Source organism: Chelonia mydas, chromosome 4 (assembly GCF_015237465.2).
Source record: "Chelonia mydas isolate rCheMyd1 chromosome 4, rCheMyd1.pri.v2, whole genome shotgun sequence".
Classification (NCBI taxonomy): domain Eukaryota; kingdom Metazoa; phylum Chordata; order Testudines; family Cheloniidae; genus Chelonia; species Chelonia mydas.
Genome location: NC_057852.1, coordinates 47,942,782 through 47,967,429, shown reverse-complemented (window position 1 = coordinate 47,967,429; position 24,648 = coordinate 47,942,782). Strand labels below are relative to the sequence as shown.

The following is a 24,648-nucleotide window of genomic DNA, read 5'->3' as shown; positions in this document are numbered from 1 at the left end:
AGGGACTGCGATGGAACTGTTAATTAAAACAAACGTTCCTTTTTCAATGAACACCATCTTGCTGGACCCTGTTGTATGGGATCAGAGAGGCAGGCAACAAAAACAGCTAGATTCTACACTCCAGTGGTACCAACTGGTAATTAGCAGGATCTGCCTCACTGGAGTGTAGAATCTAGCTGTTTTTAGATGTTTTAAATCTAAAATAAATTAGGTGAAAGTAGAGCTGGGCAAAAGGAAAAATAATTTTGGAAATGGTTGAAATGGTTAGTTTTGGTTATTACAGCACTAACCAGGACATTATTTAAAATATATGTATCTAATAAAAACACACTGCAAAATGAAACAAGGAGAAACAATTCTGGTGAAAAAAGAGATTTGTTTCTGTTCAAACCAAACTGAAGTTTTTTGTTTAGTTTTTGTTTTCCAATTTTTTGTTTATTACTATCTCAGCTCTAGGTGAAAGATTTTTAAAAAATTAATCTGACCTGGAAATACATGATTGTGAAAACATTGGTAAAAGCAAGGACAACATTATCTTTACCAGGCATGATGGAAATTAAAAGTACTATAGTAAGAGCATTAAATAAGGCTTTTTGATGAAGTCGTAAATCACCATGGAAATGAAACAAAAGGTCTGGAAAATTGGAGCACATCTATATTTAGAGTTACAGAAAGCCAATCTGGATATTTTGTAGAGAACACTTGCTAGAGAATCTTCTCCTTTTGGGGTCTTTCACTGTCCTGGATTTTAGACTGTCCTGGATTTCTTCGGTCTCTGATTCTGGAACTTCAAATCCTTGTTCCTGAGACCAATGACAACAGGCTGAAGCTATAACTAGACTTACACCAGGCAAGAAAGACCCACTGGGAAGACGATGGAATGAAGAAACCAAGCTTTCCACATTCCTTTGACTAAGCACCCAGGGCTAACAGTTTACCCGGAAATGTCGGTACCTTGCCTAAGCTATAATGCTCCAACACTTCTAACATAAGTGAGTACAGATAGTCCTTTCCTATCTCCATTTTGTGTATGGTTTTGAAATATTAGTCTGAGACAATACCTGGGTCCTTAATCCCAAAAGGAGTCTACTTGTTAAGAAGAGTCTTTTAAGCAAAAGCCTCTTTAAAGAGAATATTTAAACGAAAGAGAGGGAAAGGACTCTTTTAGAATGAATGTGTAGCTTATTTGATTTTTCATACATTTTAAGCTTAGTCAGTTTTTCTTCCTTTGTTATTTAATAGACATTAAAAGCCTCGTTGTTCATTTTCAGCTGCTTAAGTCACTGAACACAGAAAAAGAACCTGGAGAATACTTTTTTTTACTGGTACAACATTAGGCAGTTAACATCTCAAAACCCCTTTTTCCCTTAGTCTGAAAACACCTGCTGCCTCAGATAGGCAAGTGCCATGATAAACTCTCCTCTCATTGGTGAATGAAAGTGATTAATGGACTTTTTTGTTGTTGTTGGGGCTGATGGGATGAAGCTAAAGCTTATTAGTTTTCCCCTAGTGGTTCTAAGAAGGTGCACCAATCTGGTAGACCTTTCATCTGCTTCTCTGTTGGCAGAATCCTCCATTTCATATATTTTCTACACCCTTTCCCTTCTTGTCTCATGTATCTCAGTTTGGCATAGATTAACATTTGGGAAATATACAGATTTGCTTTTGGCAGACTTGTGCCTACAACAAGTTTTGGAGACGAATTCAAGAAAATTCATTATTACACAAAGAGCCTGAACCAATTGTCTGGGTCAAGAAGGGATTTTCTTCCTGTAACATATTGAATGTGTGATGTAGTTTCCCTCCCATTCTCCCATCTAGTGAATTCTACAGATATCAGTATTTTTTTTTTCAGGAAGGCCGGCTAATGGGACCCTATTTGTGGCAGGAGTATGATTTGCATACTGTAAGGTGGGAAACTGTCCCAATCCAACCAATTTCGGGTTAATCAATTTTCACCTTTATTTTGTACATTTTCAGATAGCACTATAGTGCCTTTCAGTGTGTGAACATATGCTTATGCCAAACAATAAACAGAAAAGATGGAAATGGTAGGGGGCCCAAGTTACCGCATTCAGGGGCACCAGGAAGTTCGCCTGTTCTTCATGATAGTCATTGCCACCTCTGATCTCTGGTGTGGTCCTTCAGTCCTGTTCTTTTAGTGTCTGGTCCAGTGTTTCTCCAATTTGCAGCTTGTTCACTTGGGTCTTCCACATTATATATGTTTTAATATTTCTCCAATCAGCATTAAGCATGTCAAGCATTTGTTGTAGGTAACCCATACAGTGCACATGCACAAGCTTCAATTTTAACACCTTTTTTGTTTGTTATTCTGTTTGTGTCACCCTGCTCCTAGGTTTTCCTACTAAAGGGAGTTTCTTGTCATAATCTGTTTGTGTACTTTTCTACATAAAATCGTCCACTACAACATTTTACCTTTGCCCTGTCAGAAACAGCAAATGTATACATGATTAGAAAAACTGGCAAAAACCACCCTCATGACCATAAGGCCTTGGCCTAAGTGTTATCTGTTCTAAACTCATTCACTAGTCATAATTTGTAAATTATCAAAGTATAACTAACAAAACTTTAAATCTTACCATTTAGCAATGCTTCCTTTTTATATTTCAGTATCATAATTCAGTGTGTGTACATTATCTCACATACACTGGTGTGGTGGAGGGGGGAGAAGGAATAAAGAGCACCATGATCTCAAAATATCAATATTTTCTTTAAAATCTTTAAACATGAATTTTCAGAGATTTTTCATTCATGTTCTCAAATCAAAAACAAAGAAAAAAACCCCATTGTTAGTAAATTTTCTCTGTGTTGCATTTTGAGGGATGTCTTAATTTTAATGCCTCAATAATGATCATTCCCCAACAATAGTATGGCAGCAGTGGGTTCATTTTGTTTTATTAGGACTAATGTTGTAGAACTGTGAGACGTTTAGGGTGGATTCTGTAGTAGTTAGGGTTGTGCTGTCCATTCTTTTTTCTTCAGGAATGGGGTTCATGTTAATTATTAGTGGACTAAAGGACACACAGGAGTAAGTCAGGTGTGGGGATGGGTCTCAAGATAGGGTACAATGATAAGGGAACTCGGATGAATCTGACCCCTTTAATGGTTGTGGCTACAAAGGGGTCACAGCCTAACTGGTTGCACACAAGCTTTGTACCCAGGCAGCTTTCAAGGCCTTTAGTTATGTTTCAGACTGCAGGGACTAAGAGGTGCTGAGTAACTATGATCCATATTAAAATCAATAAAGTTGTGGCCACAGGCCTTTAAAATCCATAGTACTTGTCTGTGTGCTTATTTGATGCCGTCACAAATGGCACCAGCAAAATCCATTATCGTTTGTGTCAAGCATTTAGAAACAGATGTAAGGCTCTCCCAAGGGAACACAATTATTTACAGCCTTTTGTTGTTTTAATTGGCAAGAGGTGTTTTCTAGTTGAAAATGAGTCTGGAGAGAGTGGACAATTAAGCTGTATGATTTTGCACCAATCTCCATTGGTGATCACATAATTACCCTTCATTTTTAAGTCACTGTCTATTGTGGTCCCATTGCAACAAGCAAGCAAGACCCCATCACACAAAAGAGTACTCCCTTAAAACATAAAATGATTTCTACCAGCAAGAAAACCATACATACAAATGAACAATTGTACCATTCTTAATACAATTAGGCTCTTGGACACTAACACAGTACAAATAAATAATAAAATGTGCAATATCCAGAAATCACATTCAGAGCAGCAGATTTATATTCCAACAGCAACAGCTTTATGACCAGCTGGAACAGGGTACAGGGATTGCCACAGTTCACCAAAAGAATTTCATGTTAGGTCTCTAATGAAAGCCTCTGTCATGTTGGTCATCATAACCATTGTAAAATGTATATACATGGGAAAATGTGAGGAGTTATGTATATATACTGTTCTCTATGCCTAATTAATAATAGGTCACTCAAAGATAGTGTGTCTTGAGACAAACTCTTCCAGACAGGGGGTGAGAGAAAATTATCTCCAGGGAAGACTTAGAATGTTAATAAATTCCTATTATATGACATACAATACAAGTCAAATGCTAAAGAAGAACTGTCAGAGACTTCATAAGGAAACTAACAGGCAGGGGTAAACAGTAGTGGCAACCCTATCTTGAGGTGAACATCAAAGGTCTATTCTGGTGTATTTAGGGACACAAAGAGACACCCTGGCATCCTTCACATAGGAGGAAACAAAGAACAAGTTTGCTTAATGAGAAAGGGATCCCAAAAAGGCTTGGTTGAAAAGTAATGAGATTTGGAAACAAGGTTAGGGTCAAGAGTCAGGTTAAGGGGAAACTGTGAATGGCTGTGGCATTTCCATTCCAGTTTAGGAAGCAGCTATACAGCTGTCAGACAAATTGATGCACTGATTGGTGGCTAATGGACTTCATCCAAAAAGAGTGCAGGGTTTTCGTAATTCATGATTAAAAATATTTTAATAAATCAGTCAGCGCACAGGAATTGGAGTAACATAGCTGTACAGTAGTGAGGACAGTGATTCAACAGCATCTCTGTCCTCTAACTGGCTAAAACAATTCCTTTTCTTTGAAAAGAATTATCTGATACTCTTTCTTTGGTTTTACTGGTCTAAAGCCTCCACTTGTATTCTAATTAAGATTAATGTGTTAGTGAAAACTTGTTGACATTGTAAAAGTTAATAACCCAAGGCAAGTCTGTGTAAAATGCTCTTGAAGTTAACTTAATTGAAGTAATTGTAATACAGTTAAAACTGAACAACATGGAGCACACTGACAAAGGCAAAACAGCCTGGGGTTACTGCTGGAATTGTATTAGCGTACGGAGTAATGATGTGGTATGGCATCACCATAAAGAGCACTACATCTTATTCCATTCCACCTGGAGATAATATAATGCTTGCTGCTAGTTCCAACACAAGAAGTTGAGGTGGACTATTGAGTTAGAGTAGACTATGATTGGAGGCAAGTTTCTTTTAGCACTGCTTGTTGTTACAACTAAAATTCATCATTGTTTAATTATAAGCCATTTTTACATTATCACCATGCTATTTTCTTTTATCCTGAATATCTAGATAGCACTCTTGCTGCTCCCGCGCTATCCCTCCCCATTCCTCCCCAGCAATAGGATCTCCATGTGGTAGTTTGCAAAATGTACAGATTCTGTTTTGGATGCCACAATCAATCATACTTCAAATCAATGATTCCATAGTTTCCCCAATCCAGCATTTGCTTCCTGTAAAAGCTGCAAGATGTTTTCCATCTGCTTCTTTGCTGCTGTGTCTGATGAAACTTTTCCCAAGCATGCTAGGAATGAAGGTTTGAATTACTCCTACCAGACTGCAGTAATGTGCATCCATTTGCATGGTTAATTGTAACAGAATCAATTGACGTTTTTGTCCTCCCATGACACTCCTTTAAAGTTTTGTCCAATTAAAAGAAAAAAGATTGCAACAGTAAGAAAATATAGGGTCTTTGAGGCAAGCAGGATTTATATCTGTGTGCATGGATAGTGTCTAGACTAGCACTTTGTGGGTACTATGATAATACAAATAATAAATAAAATTGAAAGTTACGAAAAAGATTTAGTAAATTTTAGCAGCTGATACCATGCCACACATTCTGCTTCAGCACTTATTATTCTAGTTGCTTGATTCCTGTGGGGAGGAAGTAATGTAGTATAGTAATACCATATTATGGTAATAACATTGTGCATTGTAAAGGTGATCAGATTATCTTCATGTTAATACATCTGTGAATATAATGAAAGGTGCTGTTGTCAGTCTGCATGGGAGTGAAGCACCCTACAGTGCAAATGGCCTGGATAGTTACATCCCATTCGCTTCATTGAACAAAAAATATTCCAATCCAGTAGACAGAAGGCAAAATTCACCACTGAGGCATTTGTAAAAGGGCTTGGTCAGAGAAAGAAAGCATGAAATGAATTTATGACAAAGAAATCTGTATATTTCAGGAACCTGTATATTGCAAGCAGATTTCCAGGCCCTCTTTCACAAGAAGAAGCAATGAAAAGGTAAAGAGGAAGATTGAGAAAAGGAAAAGGGTAAGTATATTTCTATATATGATGGCTCTGCCCTGCAAACTGGTAGCTCCCTTAACTGCCATTATCTTTCGTTGGAACTCTCAATATGTGGGTTCTACACCTCACAGGAACAGCCCTTCATGACAATGAAGAAAAGACCCCCAGAAGATAAATAAGCCATTCTAAATCTCCTCTTTCCCAAAAGCTGGTAATACTATGGGTGACATTGCTCTGATTAAAGTGAAATGAAACACGTATATTATTCAATGAAGAGTGATGAGCTGGCAGCCTTCCTCTCCTGAAATGCAGGTTGACAGAGTTTTGGAGATCACTAAGGAGATCACTATTCCATGCTCTGTAAACATTGGAGCATCAATCCACTAAGCTTCAAACCAAATTTTATTCCATATATGGGTCATTTCTATAACTTGGTAATTTACACTAGTGCTATCATGTAGTGCAGTACTTTTTTGCTTTTTCAATAATATTTTTGCAGGAGTTATTTGCTCAGTTCAACGTTTTTGTTGATAATTTATCTCTCTTCCTTACCCTCTCCCCTCCCCACCAAAAAATCTGGCCTCCTTATACTTAGCTGGCTGATTGCTGGCAGATGTTCCAGGTACATCCCTACAGAACAAGCCATCTGCACTGCTGAATGTCCCAGGTATATCCTAACAGGCAGTTGGCTTCCACTGAATGTTAATGGCTGATAGCAACACAAGAGGTGCAGTGGAGGTCCAGCAGGAAAAGTTTTATGGAATTCAGACATGGGCACCCAAGCTACATGTTGGTTTGAGATTTGGTGAATAAAAAAAAAAAAAAAAAAACACATACAAAATCTAGGTTTTAAGTACATTTAGGCATATGTTTAAATCATGCCTTTTATGTTTGAATAAATGTATTATGAAAAGAGCCTGAAGGGCACCTTTTTATGATGTGATTCTTTATTTTAAACAAAGATTTAACCTATTGCACAGCAAGGAAGTAGGCAGTTATGGAGATTATGAAATATATAACTTTAAAAATATTTATAAACAGCATTGTATTTTAGCTTTGTTGTTATATGCTAGAAAGACTAAGTTATATACATTTGACCTTTAATGTTACATTTGTCCATGAGTATACAAAAAAAGGTTGTATTTTTTTTTAAGATTTCTGTTCTACAGCTTTGTAATTTAAAACCAGTGGTACAATACAGATGGCATTACTGATATTCCTCTTGCTACATCAGGGCATCAAATAAATGATTTATTTGTATTTATGTGTGCCTTTTCCAAAGACTATAAAACTCTGCCATTCAAGAGAAAGTTTGACTGTTTAATCCTATATGCTGTGTATCAGATCCCTTTTCTCTAGGAGATTTTGTTGTAGTCACAATTGAAGCAGAAGTTACTGCTTTATTACTGATACTATGATGCACTTAAGTTAATGTTTGCCATGCTTGTTCTTCAACATCTCTGTAGCAATCAGCATTGACTAGCCATGTTTAGCCATTTGCACTAAACTGTTTCACTTAAGACAATATTAAAGAAGCGCTAGAACAATTGTTATTTTAGTTACTCTCTACAAACATTAACCAAATAGAGTGCTTGAGAAGAGTGCTAGACTGAGAGGCCTTCGCTTCCTAAGGCTATTTCGCTATGAAACAAGACTACTACAGGCAACACATGGTATCTGAATTTCTCCATACAGCCTTGTCAATATACATTTTCTAGAGAGAACACCGGTAGGGGCAAGATGCTAATTCCACTTTTAAGACCGGGTTAGTTTATGATCTCTGTGCTGAGGCCACCAATAAGGATGCCAACTAGTAACAAATGGAGCAGTGACTATGCAATATGCACACTTCATAAGAACTGAACTAAGGCCCACACATTTCATATAGACTAAAAACAGACCTAATCTGGATTCGATCTGAATCAGCTCCCTAGGGATCAAGGCTCACTATCATTCAGTCTCCTGATTTTTCAGGTCCTTCTGTTATAAGACAAGCAAGACTGTAGCAGAGACATACCTTTTAGGTGTCAATCCATTGAAGAAAATGAGAGATTTGGATGCCAAAGAACTGCAAGATCAAGCTTATTCATAACACACAAAACCAAGTCCCTGACCACTCTTTAAAGATTTCATGGCACATGAGTGGGAAGTGTTTGTTAGTGCCCTATCCAAATTCTAATTGAAATTAGTACAGTTTGGCTACCCATAGTTTCTTCTGGTGCATTTAGCATCAAATGTCCTTTCTAAAAACTGCTGTGAAACATTACTGACACAGAATACCTGTCACACTGCATTTCCACTCCACGTGGCTATGGTTCAGTGGTTGGCAAGAGATTTCATTACTGTATATGCAGTCTATAAGGCATTTGGGGATTCTTCTGGAAGAGTGGAAGTATAGACATGTAAACTGTCACAACTACCAATTTCAGACTAATCATTGAGATATTGCCATAGTTGTAATCCTAAAATGAAGTGCATTGGTTTCCTTTGGGCTTGCAGAAACACTCATTAATGTTGTGTTCTACTCTACTTGTATACTCTACTCTGCCTATTTTGTTATAGTGAGCAAGCAAGGTATTGAAGTGAATGAGGATTCTTTCAATCCTACAATCTCAAAAAAATACAGAAACTTGATTTTGTTTTCAGTGGCTCATACTGCAGAAAAACTGGGATTTTAGCACTACAGTTCTTCTGTCGAAGGCTTTATAAATTGTTTGTATGCTTTTTTTAGCCATAATCTATAGGGATTTCTTTAATATTAATAATTACTAAATGAATTTAAATTGGGAGTCTATACATTTTGATCTGTGCTTTTAATGGCACTTCTTAGCCCAGTCCAGCTACCCAATACAAGTAAGGTTTTCAATAACATTAAAACTACAATTAAACTGCCCGTTAGATTTCACAGACTGGCTGTGTGTTAACTGGATTTGTGCGCCACAGAGAGGAAAATGGAATTCTAAAGAGCCGGAAGGAAACCACAAAACTGCCAAAACTACTTTAAAATATTTAATTTATTATTCCAAAGGTTTGAATATCCGTGTGTCTCTCTCTTCCTTAATGTCTAATTAGATACCATATAAATTGAAGACACAGTCTTTCAAAGACAATAACTTTATTCATACAGGTTCAGTTCAATGGGATGTTTCATTTGAGTGAGGGTTTGCAAGATCAGGCCCTCATTTACTTTAATTTAAAACATTTACCTGTTTGCTTCTTTCTTAGGTGTGGATGGTGAAAACTTTAGAGGTTCATTCACGTTTGGTGCAATTCCACTGACTTCAAGATAACTGTATTGATTCCAGTGGAGCTCCATAAATGAATTTGGTCCATTATTCCTTAACATTCTATTTTCTGCTGATTTATTTTGTTATTCTTTTAATAATTAAAATCTGTGTATGATTTCTTCATTAAGTAACCAGTGGAGATAATAGTTTATTATTTAAACAAGTGAGGAAGCAGATACAATTTGAGCTATAGTTGATTTTGAAAACAGTTCATTTTTGTTTTTGGTTTTTTAAGTGACAGCAACAATTTGTCAACATAGATCTTTCTTCCCCATTTAATGGGAATGGTAGCTTCTGTAAAATGTGTAACTAGAGTTAGGTTGTACAATACTGTTTCTATCAATCATAAATCTGATTTCAAGCAAAGAGCTAAAATTCCCCTAATAACTTCTAACAATCTGTGGATTTGCAATGTTAAATGCCATTTGCTATTTTCATATGTTCAAGCTATGTGATGTTAGTTCCAGCTTAGTTAGACAAGCCATATATGAAGTGACTGCTAAGCAGATTTTTCTCTTATATCTTCATTCAGATAGGAGTACAGGCAGATGCAGGAATCTGTTCCACACCTAAGGGAAAGGAACTGGTGCAGTGCACTGGAAATGTTAACCTTGTGAGCCTGACTCAGATGAAGGGCACAGTGGGAATCACCTCCCACCAAAGACTGTCAAAAAAGGGGTTGCACAGCAGGATATCACAGCTTTGACACAATTGGAAGCAGTGGAGAAGAGAGCTAAAAATATAGGAAAACAGAGTACCAAGACTGAGACAAACCAAAGTATGAGGAAAAAGAGAAGGAGTACTTGTGGCACCTTAGAGACTAACCAATTTATTTGAGCATAAGCTTTCGTGAGCTACAGCTCACTTGATCGGATGCATACTGTGGAAACTGCAGAAGACATTATATACACAGAGACCATGAAACAATACCTCCTCCCACCCCACTCTCCTGCTGGTAATAGCTTATCTAAAGTGATCACTCTCCTTACAATGTGTATGATAATCAAGTTGGGCCATTTCCAGCACAAATCCAGGTTTTCTCACCCTCCGCCCCCCCCCCCCCTCCAAACTCACTCCACCTGCACATCCACCAATGTGATATATGCCATCATGTGCCAGCAATGCCCCTCTGCCACGTACATTGGTCAAACTGGACAGTCTCTACGTAAAAGAATAAATGGACACAAATCAGATGTCAAGAATTATAACATTCATAAACCAGTCGGAGAACACTTCAATCTCTCTGGTCACGCAATCACAGACATGAAGGTCGCTATCTTACAACAAAAAAACTTCAAATCCAGACTCCAGCGAGAAACTGCTGAATTGGAATTCATTTGCAAATTGGATACTATTAATTTAGGCTTAAATAGAGACTGGGAGTGGCTAAGTCATTATGCAAGGTAGCCTATTTCCCCTTGTTTTTTACTACCCCCCTCCCCTCAGACGTTCTGGTTAAACTTGGATTTATGCTGGAAATGGCCCACCTTGATTATCATACACATTGTAAGGAGAGTGGTCAGTTTGGATGAGCTATTACCAGCAGGAGAGTGAGTTTGTGAGTTTGTGTGTGTGTGTGGGATTAGTCTCTAAGGTGCCATAAGTACTCCTTCTCTTTTTGCGAATACAGACTAACACGGCTGTTACTCTGAAACCTGTCAAAGTATGAGGGTGCATCAGAAGGCTGCAGAAACTACAATATCTCCAGAAACAAGCCACAGGTTGTCTCAGAGCTATTGTCCTCAATGGTAAAGGGTGGGAAAATAGTTAGGGTTTTGACAGAACTCCCTCGAAAGATATTTTCAAGGGCAAGGGGATATACAATCAATCCCTAAAACCATGAGTCAATAAAAGCAGAAAATAGAAAATTAATTATAGTAACTCCTACCCTGCAGATGGAGGGCCAGATAACCCAAATAACCGAAACCATAAAAGAAACCTATGCAAAACAGATTAGCATGCTTTCCTGTCCCTGTATGTGTAAAGCATGTAGTGTAAAGCAAATACCCAATAGTTACTATTACAGAAAAGCAACCCCCTATAGTTGTACACAAATAACTTCACAGAGAAGGTTTATGTAACAACCGTCCCCTGCTGCCTCTCATCCCTCATCCCCCCCACCCCAAATTTTAATAAGAAGCTTATCATTGTTTCATATTCAGGACTGAAAGTAAGACATTCCAGAAATTTATTCTTGGGGATAAATTAATTTCCTTCAACATAACGCTCAGTAAAATGGGTTTTGTGTACAGAAAGCTTTATGTAGAGTGATGTTTGAGGAGTAGGAGAAAAGAGGCTGGGTAGAATCATAGAATGTCAGGGTTGGAAGGGACCTCAGGAGGTCATCTAGTCCAACCCCCTGCTTAAAGCAGGACCAATCCCCAACTAAATCATCCCAGCCAGGGCTTTCTCAAGCCTGACCTTAAAAACCTCTAAGGAAAGAGATTCCAGCACCTCCCTAGGTAACCCATTCTAGTGCTTCACCACCCTCCTAGTGAAAAAGTTTTTTCCTAATATCCAACCTAAACCTCCCCCACTGCAACTTGAGACCATTACTCCTTGTTCTGTCATCTGCTACCACTGAGAACAGTCTAGAGCCATCCTCTTTGGAACCCCCTTTCAAGTAGTTGAAAGCAGCTATCAAATCCACCCTCATTCTTCTCTTCTGCAGACTAAATAATCCCAGTTCCCTCAGCCTCTCCTCTTAAGTCATGTGCTCCAGCCCCCTAATAATTTCTGTTGCCCTCCGCTGGACTCTTTCCAATTTTTCCACATCCTTCTTGTAGTGTGGGGCCCAAAACTGGACACGGTACTCCAGATGAGGCCTCATCAATGCCGAATAGAGGGGAATGATCACTTCCCTCGATCTGCTGGCAATGCTCCTACTTATACAGCCCCAAATGCTGTGAGCCTTCTTGGCAACAAGGGCACACTGTTGACTCATATCCAGCTTCTCATCCACTGTAACCCCTAGGTCCTTTTCTGCAGAACTGCTGCCTAGCCACTCAGTCTCTAGTCTGTAGCAGTGCATGGGATTCTTCCATCCTAAGTGCAGAACTCTGCACTTGTCCTTGTTGAACCTCATCAGATTTCTTTTGGCCCAATCCTCCAATTTGTCTAGGTTCCTCTGTATCCTATCCCTACCCTCCAACGTATCTACCGGTCCTCCCAGTTCAGTGTTATCTGCAAACTTGCTGAGGGTGCAATCCACACCATCCTCCAGATCATTAATGAAGATATTGAACAAAACCGGTCCCAAGACTGACCCTTGGGGCACTCCACTTGATACCAGCTGCCAACTAGACATGGAGCCATTGATCACTACCCGTTGAGCCCTATGATCTAGCCAGCTTTCTATCCACCTTGTAGTCCATTCATCCAGACCATGGAGGTGGAATTTATGCAACTCTTCAGCTTTCAGACTGTATTAAAAATTTGGCTTTATCACTTGTATCAAAGGTAGAGAAGCTGGATCATATTCTGACCTCACCTAAGCAGGGTAAATCCAGAGTCTCTCCAAAGTCACGTAGATCACTGGAGTTATTCCTACTCTATACCTGTATACATGACATCAGAATTGGGCCCACTACATTAGGGGGTGGGGGTGGGGCTGAAAGTGTTTCTTTCTCTCTGGTCTGACCAAGAGAGGTAAATTTATGTGTTGTATAGTTTCAGAGGGATTTGATTAGCTAAGGAAGAAACGCAGGCGGAAGAGTCCAGTTTACAATGAATATCCAAGTGTTCTGGCATTCTTGTGAAAGTGAACATTAGAAGCTTGGGCATGACCACACACTCAGTATATATATTTTACATGTGATATTAATGTTAAATGTCCTGCCATTTAAGTTAAAATGAGCTAAAGCTATGGAGTTTATAACTAGAATGTACAAATATTGAAAAGAAGTGGAAAACTTATAGTTACCAAAATTATATCTAACTTTACAAGTTCAAAAAGGTTCTCTAAATGTCGACCCACTTAAAAGATTGATGCTGGTCCCATTTATACTGATATTACACTGGTGTAATTACATTTACATCAATGGAGTTATTCCTGATTTTCACAACTGTGAAATCAGACCAATAGGGTCTATGAGGCACTACTTTATCTTTACTGAGGGATAATCTTCTTACCGTCCTTTCTAAGATATTTATTTTAGTAATATTCTATTTATTTCAGGACTTGATACAAGTGTCATGGTTGGTCCCATTCATATCTGCAATTGGCACACATTCAGGTCATAAACCAAATAAATAAACACAGTTAAACATTGGATTTGAAAGTCCACCTACATAGTAAAATATCATTAGTCAGTGAATGCCCCAGCTCAGTTATTTGTGGACAAATTCAGTGCAGTTAGCTGCATTATCAGCAGACTATAGTATATGCTAGGAAACAACAGTGAAGCAAATTGATGATATTCACAAATATTTTCACTGGACAAAACTTATGGCTCTGTTCTGGCTTTTTGACTAATGCATGCATACTGTAGCAATGCTATAAGCACAAAAGGTTGTGAGCAGGCTGATAAAACCCAGGGCCTGAAGGTATGTAGGCAGCTCACACTGTGCTCAATTGCGTGAGTGCTAGCTACCTCTATTAAGCAGCCTGGTATAAAATAAACAGTCTCCTTTGATGTATACTCTGTTTTTCTGTTCCTAATGCTGTAGTAGCTGTGGTACCAGTCTTCTCCTCACACCAGTGTACACCTTCCTTGTATCCTGTACACCATTGTAAATGTGTTGGTTTTACCACATAATCCAAATAGTATTATGGAATAATTCATCTAAGCATATTGGGCTGATGGTTTATTTGAAAGCAGATTTGAACATGAGCAGGGGGACTCCATCCTACTGACTATATAATTGAACAGTGGACAATCCACAGTGGACAACAACAGACAATCCACACTTTTCATGCTAATATCCAATAAAGAGCTTCTTCCAACTCTGAGTAAGGCACAGGAACTGCACAGAGAGTGGAAGAGATGCTCTGTACAGTCTACTCTTGCTGGTATACCAATTATGCCAATTCTAAAGCTTAAAAAGCTTCTACCTTCTGTTGTGCCATAAGGATTCTCCAATCAGTTGAGTTTTTAAAACATTTTACTGTTAAGCTCCCTCAGAGTTCAGCCTGTCACAACAGCAACTACAGAATAAATAGAGCTTTAAAGGCAGTTTTCACCCAATACGTGAGATCCTTCATATCTTTTATTGTCCTTGCCAATGCACAATATGGAGATTTTCTACTTGAAACAGATTGCCCATTGTACAACTGAACTCAAGAAAATAGAATTCCGCTGTGAAGGCACTAATATATATTTTCTGAAGAAAATAGGTGGTAGGAGGAGATGAAAATGCATGCTCACGTTTCCAAGGAAAGCATGTTGATGCCTAATGCTTAGAGAAAAACATAGTAAAAATGTATCCATTATAAAAATATGTTGCTTAAGTGCTTTCAGGGGAACATCAGTGAGACCTTCGGTGATCTGCTGAGTAAATGCCAGTCATGCAAGTTAAAGTTGCCCGAGAGCAACTTTCAATGACACATCCAATTTCAGCATTTACAACGCATGAACTATTAAACCCTACCAATATGACTCTTTAAGGCAATCCTGTTCAAAGCTATGTGCTGACTGACACTGCAATATAAAATAGAAAAATATTTCCTTGGTGCTTCACAACACATTTCTAGAGAAAAGCACTAGTGGGTACTAGGGACTGGTTGTGATATTGATCAAAGAAAAAAATAACAGTATTTCTATTCAATGGCCCTCCATAGCCCAAAATGACTTGTCATTTAATGTGGTCTGTTCTCTTTGAAAAGCAACAGTAACAGTGGGAAGAATTTAAAAATGGAACAAATGAGTTTTCTTTAGATCCCAAGCCATGCTTGTCTTACACAGATGTGTAGTTCCATTGATTTCTAAGGGACTAACAACATGATTAATGGTTTGTTTATACAGAGACACTCAGGAAATGAACCTGAATTAATTTTTAAAGTGGATTAAATAAAGTGTATTAAATCTCTGTGTGGACACACACATTCAGAAAATTAAGATAAACTGAATTAACGCCACTTTAATTCTCAATAGCTAAGGGCTAGCCTACATATGAAAATGAATCCAGTGTAAAGTAGGATGTGAATTAAATGGTATTAACTATTCCTGATTAACTCCATGGATTGATGATGTTACTCTCGAATAAGAATGCCTTATTCTGGATAAGATGATTCATTTTTATTCCAGAATAAATAAATGGTGTTGATAAGAAATCAATATTCCGGAATAATTTCCTGTGTAGATAAATCATAAAGCAAATAAGATATTAACCTATACACATAAATCTTTATAATTACCTATAATTTGTTCATGTACCTGTATTATGTAATATCATCTCTAGTTGAATATATGACAATGTAATTCTACTTTTTTTCTGGGAAAATAAATTACAAATTAATGTTTAGTAGGCTTATTTAAGGAACAGAATTATAAATCTATTTTTCCTGAGAAATTTACATTGTTTTACATGAGGAAAAACTTGTTCTTTTGGGTTAGTTTTTTTACCCTGCATGTCATCTTATTCTGCACTGCTGACAGATTTCCTGAAATGTACAGAAAATTTGGGGAAAATAGAACTACAGGATGGCATTTGAATTCAAATGTACAGACTTTGTATACAAAATAACACACTGCATTTGCAAAAAGCAAAAGAAGGTTAGCCCTTGAGACAGTCATCTGAATGGGTTATGGCTTGCCTACTCTGGTACTCTAATGACAGGGTAACTGTACCTTTAGGGTGAAATCAGTGGCTTAAATCCCATAGATTTCAATGGGGACAGAATTTCACCCTTAGTGCAACTGTACTCTCTCAGTATGATCCAGGAATTGCATCAGTGCTGTTAGAAAGTGGGCAAGCAGCTCTGAGGCAAGTTGCAATTTACACCAAGGTGTCTACACTAAGATCTAACAATTTTAGTGTAAGACAAGGCCTTAGGGCAAAAAGTCCAACAGACTGTAAAGGAATTCCTAAGGATATATTTATCTAGAATTTTATTTACATCAGGTATATCTTCTTGTCCATTAATAGATTTTGGTCACAACCATAGGAGGTTCTGAGTGTCATCAAAGCCCATTGAAGCCAGGGGAGTTGAAAACAATTAGCACTTCACTGGAGATATGCAGCACTTTAGCATTTGGGGGGATCTGGCCCTTTATTTGCAACATGTATAAACAAATGCTTAGCAAAACAGAAGATTCTTAATGGATTATTCAGTAAATCATATAAGACTAAATTAGAGTTTAATTTTAAGAAAGGATAGAAATTAATTCTCATCAGACGAGGATCATAAACAAGCATCAGAACCAGTACTGCAAACAGTATCTCTCCCAAACACTGTTCTTTGGGCAAAAAACAGTGCAGTCCATCTCTTATTCATCTCTACTTCAGGAAATTTAGTTATTCTTCTACAGAATTATCTTATTGTGAATGAACCCAGATACTTTTTTGCAGACTTCTATTGCTGCATTTACGTATACTTGTCAATTCTGAGCGATATGGAACTCTGCTCACTTTATCTACTGACCTAAATCAAGCAATACTGAGTGACAAATGCCCCAGGACCTTTCATGATAGAATTATTGAATTTTGTTGCCTTTCAATTGAAGATGGCAATTATTAGGATTACATTTAGTCTTATTTTATCAGAGTATTTAGAATCAGCTGTCATGAAGTTATGTAATCTAAAAAAAGTTTTCTGCGTGCGTGTTAAACAACTAGATATTAATCCTTATAGAATAGACCAAAGTAAATTGTTTACCAAACTGATTTCTCTGTTCTGGCTTCGACATTTCCTCCCCACACAGCTATAGTAACCTTAAATTAATCTGGGTACTTTACAGCTAAAGTTTAAATTAACACATTTCACTAAGTAAAGAAAAGCTAAAAATAAAGACTTGAAAACTGAATCTAATGACAATGAGGATAAATCAAGCGTATGCTCAAGTGAACTTCTATATTATTCAAAATGAGTAAATGATTATCACTTTTCAAAACTCATTTGGACAGATTCTGCTAAATTAGACTGATTTAAACTGGAACAAACTCCACTGTAGTTAACAGAGTCACAATAGTGTAAATCTGGAGTAACTGAGAGCAGAATCTGACCCAATGTACTCAGCTAACGGCTCACAGAAAGCAAACCAGCATCAAAACCAATATCTTTTATGAATATGCTGTGTGCATGTAAGAGACACAGTCTATCCAATATTCACTTAGGCTCAAAACCTCAAGCCCAGTGCTTGACCTAATAACTGGGCTTGTGGGGGTCATGCCATGTCCAGCTCTCCTTCACTGGCATAATAAGAACCAAACTAGCTGCAATGCAGAAGGGACCTCCAGGGACTCAGAGAAGAAGGCTAGATTTGGCCCTTAAGTAATAAAATACACCAGGGTGCATGTCACACTCAGACATCACCACACCTTGGACATATTGCTTACGGGTGAAGGATGAGTACTGTAGGCATCGGGAGAGGACCTAGTGGATTATAGGACCTAAACCTAGTGGATTAGCAATATAATATCCCAGTACAACAGCTATGTTTTAAAACAACATTATTTATATAGGGCCATTTTAGAATCATAGTAAGAAACTATATAGTGTTTGTGTGTTGGGATATTAAGTTGTTACTTCAGCAGTGATTATGGCTTTCACTCCCTTGACCATAATCACCACACCAAACTGGAGTAAAATGGCAGTACAACACAAACACTGGGGCCTGTGTGATTGCTTAGACTACTAAAATAGCATTACAAATACAATTTTCTGAATTATTTGTACAGTATTTAAAAGAATGTATTGTTACCCAGAAATGTAAGAACACTATTAATATTAAACATTCAAAACAGACACAAATGATTTGTTAGTGTACTTTAGTCCTTACTCCCCTGCAGAACCCTGTGAAGCTATTTCTTTGAGAACCTCTATGCGCAAAGTCTCTGGTTTAATGTAAGCTAAACGCACACTAAGTCATATGAATTCATGTATTGAATACTCAAATATACGAAAGAAAATACAGTCCTAGACAGATGTAGGCAAAGCATTTAGGGAAGAAAATGACAAAAATACTACAAATATACAAAAAAAAAATCACAACAACAAAAAAGTATGTACTGTGCCTGAAGACCTGCACAGAGAGAGGTGATAAAAGGATGCAGTTCACAGCTCAAACCTCTTGGTTTAGAATGAAAAATTAGAACAAAGATTCAGAGGGGTTCAAAGTGCATCCAATTAAGAATAAAAGAAAAGATTTGTGCTCTTACTTCATATAATTACTCTGCAAAGAGTTGACATAGAAACACTTTCAGAATCCCAAGATTTAGACAACTTAGGAGAAGAAATGCTAACATTTTGCAGGTTTCAGAGTAGCAGCCGTGTGAACTATATTTTCCACACTTGCTTTTTAGACTTGCACCTGTGGTAGTTATCATGAACCAACTTTATTTTTGTCATTGCTTGGGCTCCCTAGCTCAGAATAATTGTTTTAAAGTAGGTCATGTTGTAAAATTAAAAAACAATTTTAGTAGTGGTCTCTTGCTATTGGGATTGAACGTTTCTAGAAAACCACTAATGTGCCTTCTGTTATGCTACTGATGTTATGAACCTGCATGACCTGAGGCCTCAAGTCCATACAAACCTGGGGCCTGATCCTTATTTACTCTAAGGCTGCTTTACACTGTGGTTAATTCGCATTCACTTTTAGGACTCTTTACACTGCCAGAGTGGTAAAAGGGGTCTTAGTGAAAGAGAAAATCAGGTCCTGTATATATATTACAAAGGAATATGTACCCTTATGATTGGGAAAATCTTTTATTGCACTAAGGCCTTGTCTACACACAGCAGTTGTAGAGCTCTCCTAGTGAGGACACAGTTATATCCGCATAAAGGTGCTTTATGCTAGCCTAGCAATTCCCATCTAGGAAGGGGAATAAGCTATATAGGTTTTAGATACCTTTATATCAGCATTCTTCACCCAAACTAGTGGCTGTGCTGATAACTCTTTTTAACTGAAATAATCACCCTAACTGAAAGAGTGGTACAAAAACTGGGTAGATCAGGCCTAATAATTTGCCTTGTCAACCGGAACTCTGAAGTTGTAAGTATCATCATTTTTTATGTCATCCTCTTCCCACATAGAATTAGCAGTGTTGTGTATATGGAGGGAAAAAATAGGATTTCAGGTGAATATATTAGTTCTCCTCTGCCTCAGAACCTCTAGCTAATGACTTGATCTTCTCTTTCCTTTACTATGGAAACTTACTCTTTTCAGGACACTTTTCTTTTCCTCTCCATTTCTTCATCCAGAAAGCCACAGTTAAAAGTCATCTTATTCTCTCTCAACATCTCTGACCTGGCTCCATTACTTGTTCCACATGAAGTTCTAAATCTCATCTTCATCTTTAAGACTCTACACATCAGATGAGATTTCAATGCCATGGAATTCAAATCCAAATCCTGTTTATGAGTCAGCATCAAACTCTAACCCTAGCGTAAACCTAACAGTATTCAGATCCAGATCAGGTTTTATTTATTTCAAAGCTAAGTCATTATGAGGAATGTGGTCTCAAGAAAGGATGTTGAGAGTTGTGAAAGGAAGATGATTTTTCCTGTTATTTTGAAAAAGACTTGCAGTAGTCAATGCAAGAGATGACCAAGTATATTCATATTGGCTAATTATACACACATGCAAGCTGCATATTATATATAAGCCCATGCAATACTTAATATGACTTCTAATAATATCTCTAGTACTCTAATGCCTTTGTCAGTTTTGTTGTGCAGTAGGATGGAAAGGTTCATGCAGATGGTTTTCACAAAAATAAATACGTTGAAGCATCTCAGAGGTACTTGAGTACAGTCAGTTTTACATGTTGCCTGTTTAGTGTATCTAGCAGATAGATGTTAAAATATTGCCATTTCCCCCCTTCTCAGAGAGCAGTACACTAAGCTAATCACACAGATGGAGTTTCATATTTTCATTGCTTTAAGTGTGTGTGCAGTCCCCCTAATGCAAGAATAAATCTTTCAGAACCTATAATGCTTCTCTAACTCAGCACTGGGTGACACCAGTCATTCCTTATTTCCTTCAAAAGTATGTGCTAATCACATATCTTGTATGTAACTGTACTCGGTGTTGCTAATGAGGAAGATGCCTATATTTTACCATGTTCAAAATCATTATATTTATAGTAAAATATTAAAATTAGCACTCACCGGCTCTAGTGTGCATGCTCACCCCCATATTCTCCAGTTACTATTGTTAAGCAGCATTCTTTTTTTTTTTTCTTTTTATTACCAAATCCATGCATTCTAACAGCTGAAGGCATTAAAACCAATGTAGCCTGGAGCAGTATAATGTCTGCTTTTGTTCAAAAATACTTGTCTTAATAGAAGCTGTTGTCTAGTTACATTGACATTTTTTCTGTAATTTGATTGTGTGAACTTTAAAAATAAGGGCTTCACTTCTTAGTGTGTTTCTCTTTACTCCCCAGCCGCAACTCAAACTTCAGTAATGCTTTTCAAACAGGACCGGCTCTAGGCACCAGCAAAGCAAGCACGTGCTTGGGGGGCACAATTCCGGCCACCCTTTTTTTTTTTTTTTTTTTTTTTTTGATTGAGTAGTTGCGCGCTCAGAGCTTGGGGCGGCAAAAAACCTAGAGCTGGCCCTGTTTTTAAAAGTGGGTACTTCCCTGCGTGGACTGTATACTACTTCAGTCTGCAAACAGAGGGAAAGCATAAAGGAACATCTGCACTGCCAAAGTAAGAAGTATTTTGTTCCTGAAGCATATTACTTATGATCATACTTCTCAAGAAAAGCAAATTCATAGGGTAAGTGAGAATGGTATGATTCAACTGCATTTCAAGAGCAAATCCACAGATGCTATAGTTGATAGTAATAGCAAGGTATTTCTTTTTATAGATATAATGCATCTGGGCTTCAGGAATGCCATTCCCCATGAAGATAACTCTGGATCCTTAAATAACTTCAAATTCACATTACAGAGTTTAGGATAGCCATGGGATATATGTACAAAATGAAAATATACTTCATATAGCATGTGAAAGGTGAAGTTTGTGATGAATAAAACGAAGTAAATACCATCATGAGATTTTATTAAAAGCTTTGCCAGATCCACATCTGCTTTGTTTGTTTGTGAGAGCCAGAACAAAAGATAAAGAAAAAGAATATTTTATAAAGACTGAATGCCAGCCAGAAGTGTCTCAGGAAGAACTCTGTAGCCTACTGAAAATAAACAGCATTTTGACAATGCTACATTCAATAAAAAAACAAAACATAAAGTACAAACTTCCATTTCCTCTCCCACACATAAATACACATTTTTCATAATATTTTTTAATAAACTTCTCTTTTTCTCTTGAAGTATTAGCCAGGTTCCTTATACATTACCAGAAGCTACTAAACTTTTCATTGTTTCCTTGGATTCCTGACCCTACTTTCAACATCTTGAATTAAAGTGCTTAATATATTTGAGTGAAAATTTTCTTTATATGTATCTAAATTGGTTTCTCCATGCACACATAACTTCTAGTAACATATGGGTGTGCTTGTTTTTAAACTGAAGCCCAGCCAGAATGGTTCTTCCAGCATTGTTCTGAATCAGCAGAAACACAAACTGTGTGCCATTAGAGTGACAAAGGCTAAAACAATTAGCTTTAAATTTGATCACTAGCTTCACCATCCATTTACTAAATCATGTTGAAACATTTTAATATCCTTTTATTTGTTTGTAACTGCAGGTGCCCTATGAATTAGCCCTAGTGTTCTCGTCTGCTACTCTGACTTGTAAGCATGCATACAAAGAACACATTATAGCCTTGAAAGACTGATTGTCTCCATTGTCACATCTCTCTATAGTACTGTATAATTGTTTCAACTGCTAGTAAATACTAGTGATGCCTTAGTTCTGAAAACTGGATAAGTTTCTACTAAAACTGCCTAAATGCTAGTTATTTTACAGCAGGAAGAAGAGGTCCCATCAAAGACATTTAAGTCCTAATACATTCTTTTCATGCTGACTGAGCTATCAAAAACATTACCCCAAGGCTATAAGTTAAAGAATATCAAGTCGAACAAGTAGACTACATTCTGTAGATGGATTATAGTGGAATCTGTTATAAGGATTGATTTGGGCAAACCCTGTTTTCATCATCAGATCAGAAAGATCCAGAGTCAGAAAATAGTGAGTGTCAGCTTCCCAAAATCAGAAAGCAAAATCTTCATCTTGTAAGGAAAGATTAAAACTCTACTAGGTATTTGAGTACCCTGGTGGCTTAGCTGAGTGCCATTCAAAGACAAGATGCTCTGCTGGGTGCCTTGGTCTTGGCTCCTTGATTAGAGAAAGAAAGTGATGGTATCTCCTACATCTGGATGAGAAGTTGCTCCGAGAAAGTTGGCTACATCTTCATAATGTGATATTTAACTGTGTATATGCTTTGATCAGCAGTAAAATAGCTAACAATGTGGTTATATAAAGCATTTGTGCATGTGAGACCTTGTCTATATGAAAAAGTTGCACCAGCTAATGTTAAAATTGTGTTTTTAACCAGTTTCATAAGTCAGAGCAAATCTTTGTGCGGACACTCATGTCTGTTGAGAATGGCTTATTTCAGTTTATCATAAACTGATTCCTAACTCAGGTAAGATCAACTAAAGTAAGCCACTCTTAAATCAAAATACGAATGCTCACAGAGGGGTTTGCATCAGTTTAACTAAATCAATGAAAACAAAATCACACCTTTATTTACATGAGTCCAACTTTCTCTCACAGACAAGCCTTCAGTGAACACACATTTCTGATGCTGGTAAACCATGTGCCCAGGCTGTAGGCATTAGCTAAGAACTGACAAACTCATAGCTGGAAACAAAATCAGCTCACCTGTGTGTTAGTTTGGTTCAAAATAGGTATTAGTTTTATAAGAATGTATTTATGAAATGAAATGCTTCTACGTTGCTGCATGCATTAATCTTACTTGCAGTGTCTGAATTCCACGTTATAAGGAATATGTACATTTTGCTTGATAACTTTGAAAATGTTTGCTCTGAACCATGTGTTAACTCAGGCATGTGAATCACACCCTCCACTCCACCCATTAACGAGTCCTATCAAGATTAAATAGTCCATTAAGGAACATCACAATAAAAGGATTGATGAATGGCCCTATCACACCTTGGAAATGCTGTGTACAAGGGAGCTCCTCTCATGGACTGGAAGGCCAAATGTAAGAGATAAAACAGGGTCACTAGAAAACTTTTCATCTCTTTGCTATTTGAACTCTCACAGGGCCAGGGACACTACACTATGGGCTTGTGTACACTGGCAACTTTCTCGCTCAGGGGTGTGAAAAAACACCCCCCTGAGCACAGCAAGTTGCAGCGCTGTAAAGCGCCAGTGTAAACAGTGCCCCAGCCCCTCGTTGAGGTGGGTGTTGTAGAGCGCTGGGAGAGCTCTCTCCCAGCTCTCTGCTGCGACCACACAAGGCACGTTAAAGCGCTGCCGCGGCAGTGCTTTAGCGTTGCCAGCGTAGACTAGCCCTGAAGCAGAGATCCCCCAGGGTCAACATGGGTCTGCCGTAAAACTGACAGATTACTGCATCTCTGTCACCTTAGCAACCACAGATGGTAATTCATTTGTGTGTGTATGATTGCTTGCTTTAACCTGTAAATAATGCTCTATTATATCTATTTCCTAGTTAATAAACCTTTACTTAATTTATTACAGGATTGGCTACAGCTGTTGTCTTTGGTGTAAGACCTAAGACACAGATTGGTCTGAGGTAAGTCACTGGTCTCTTGGGACTAAGAGCAGCCTGAATATTTTGTGTTTTATGGTGTAAGTGTCTACTTATCATTAAGTCCAGCTTGTCTAGGTGGCAAGATAGTCTGGATAGTCTAAGGGGATTGTCTGTGACTCTATGGCAAGACTGTTATAGTGAGTCAGGAGTTCACATTTGTCACTGACTTTGTAAAATCTAATTACAGAACACACTACCAGTTTGGAGTGTCTGCCCTGTTTTGACAGTCTGCCCTGATGTAGGCACTTTTGGTTGTGAACCACTCGAGACAGAGTGACACCACTAATTCAAAGATTTCACTTTCCCAGAGTATGCTGTTGATTAGAGGACCATGCCATGGTCTTCTTCATTGCTTGCATCCAATTTCATAGTATAGGGACATTTCCGTAAGTCCGTTAGAGACACAGAAAAGCAGCTGTGCTCTGTGT

At 37.8% G+C, this 24,648-nt stretch overlaps 1 long non-coding RNA gene across 1 annotated transcript; it reads left to right on the top strand.

Annotated features, from left to right (window-relative positions):
• Positions 1–692: 692 nt before the first annotated feature.
• Positions 693–24,202, top strand: LOC122465550. The gene is made up of 3 exons (XR_006290477.1): positions 693–992; positions 5,999–6,088; positions 24,148–24,202. It is a non-coding gene; the product is annotated as an uncharacterized LOC122465550 (long non-coding RNA).
• Positions 24,203–24,648: the final 446 nt, after the last annotated feature.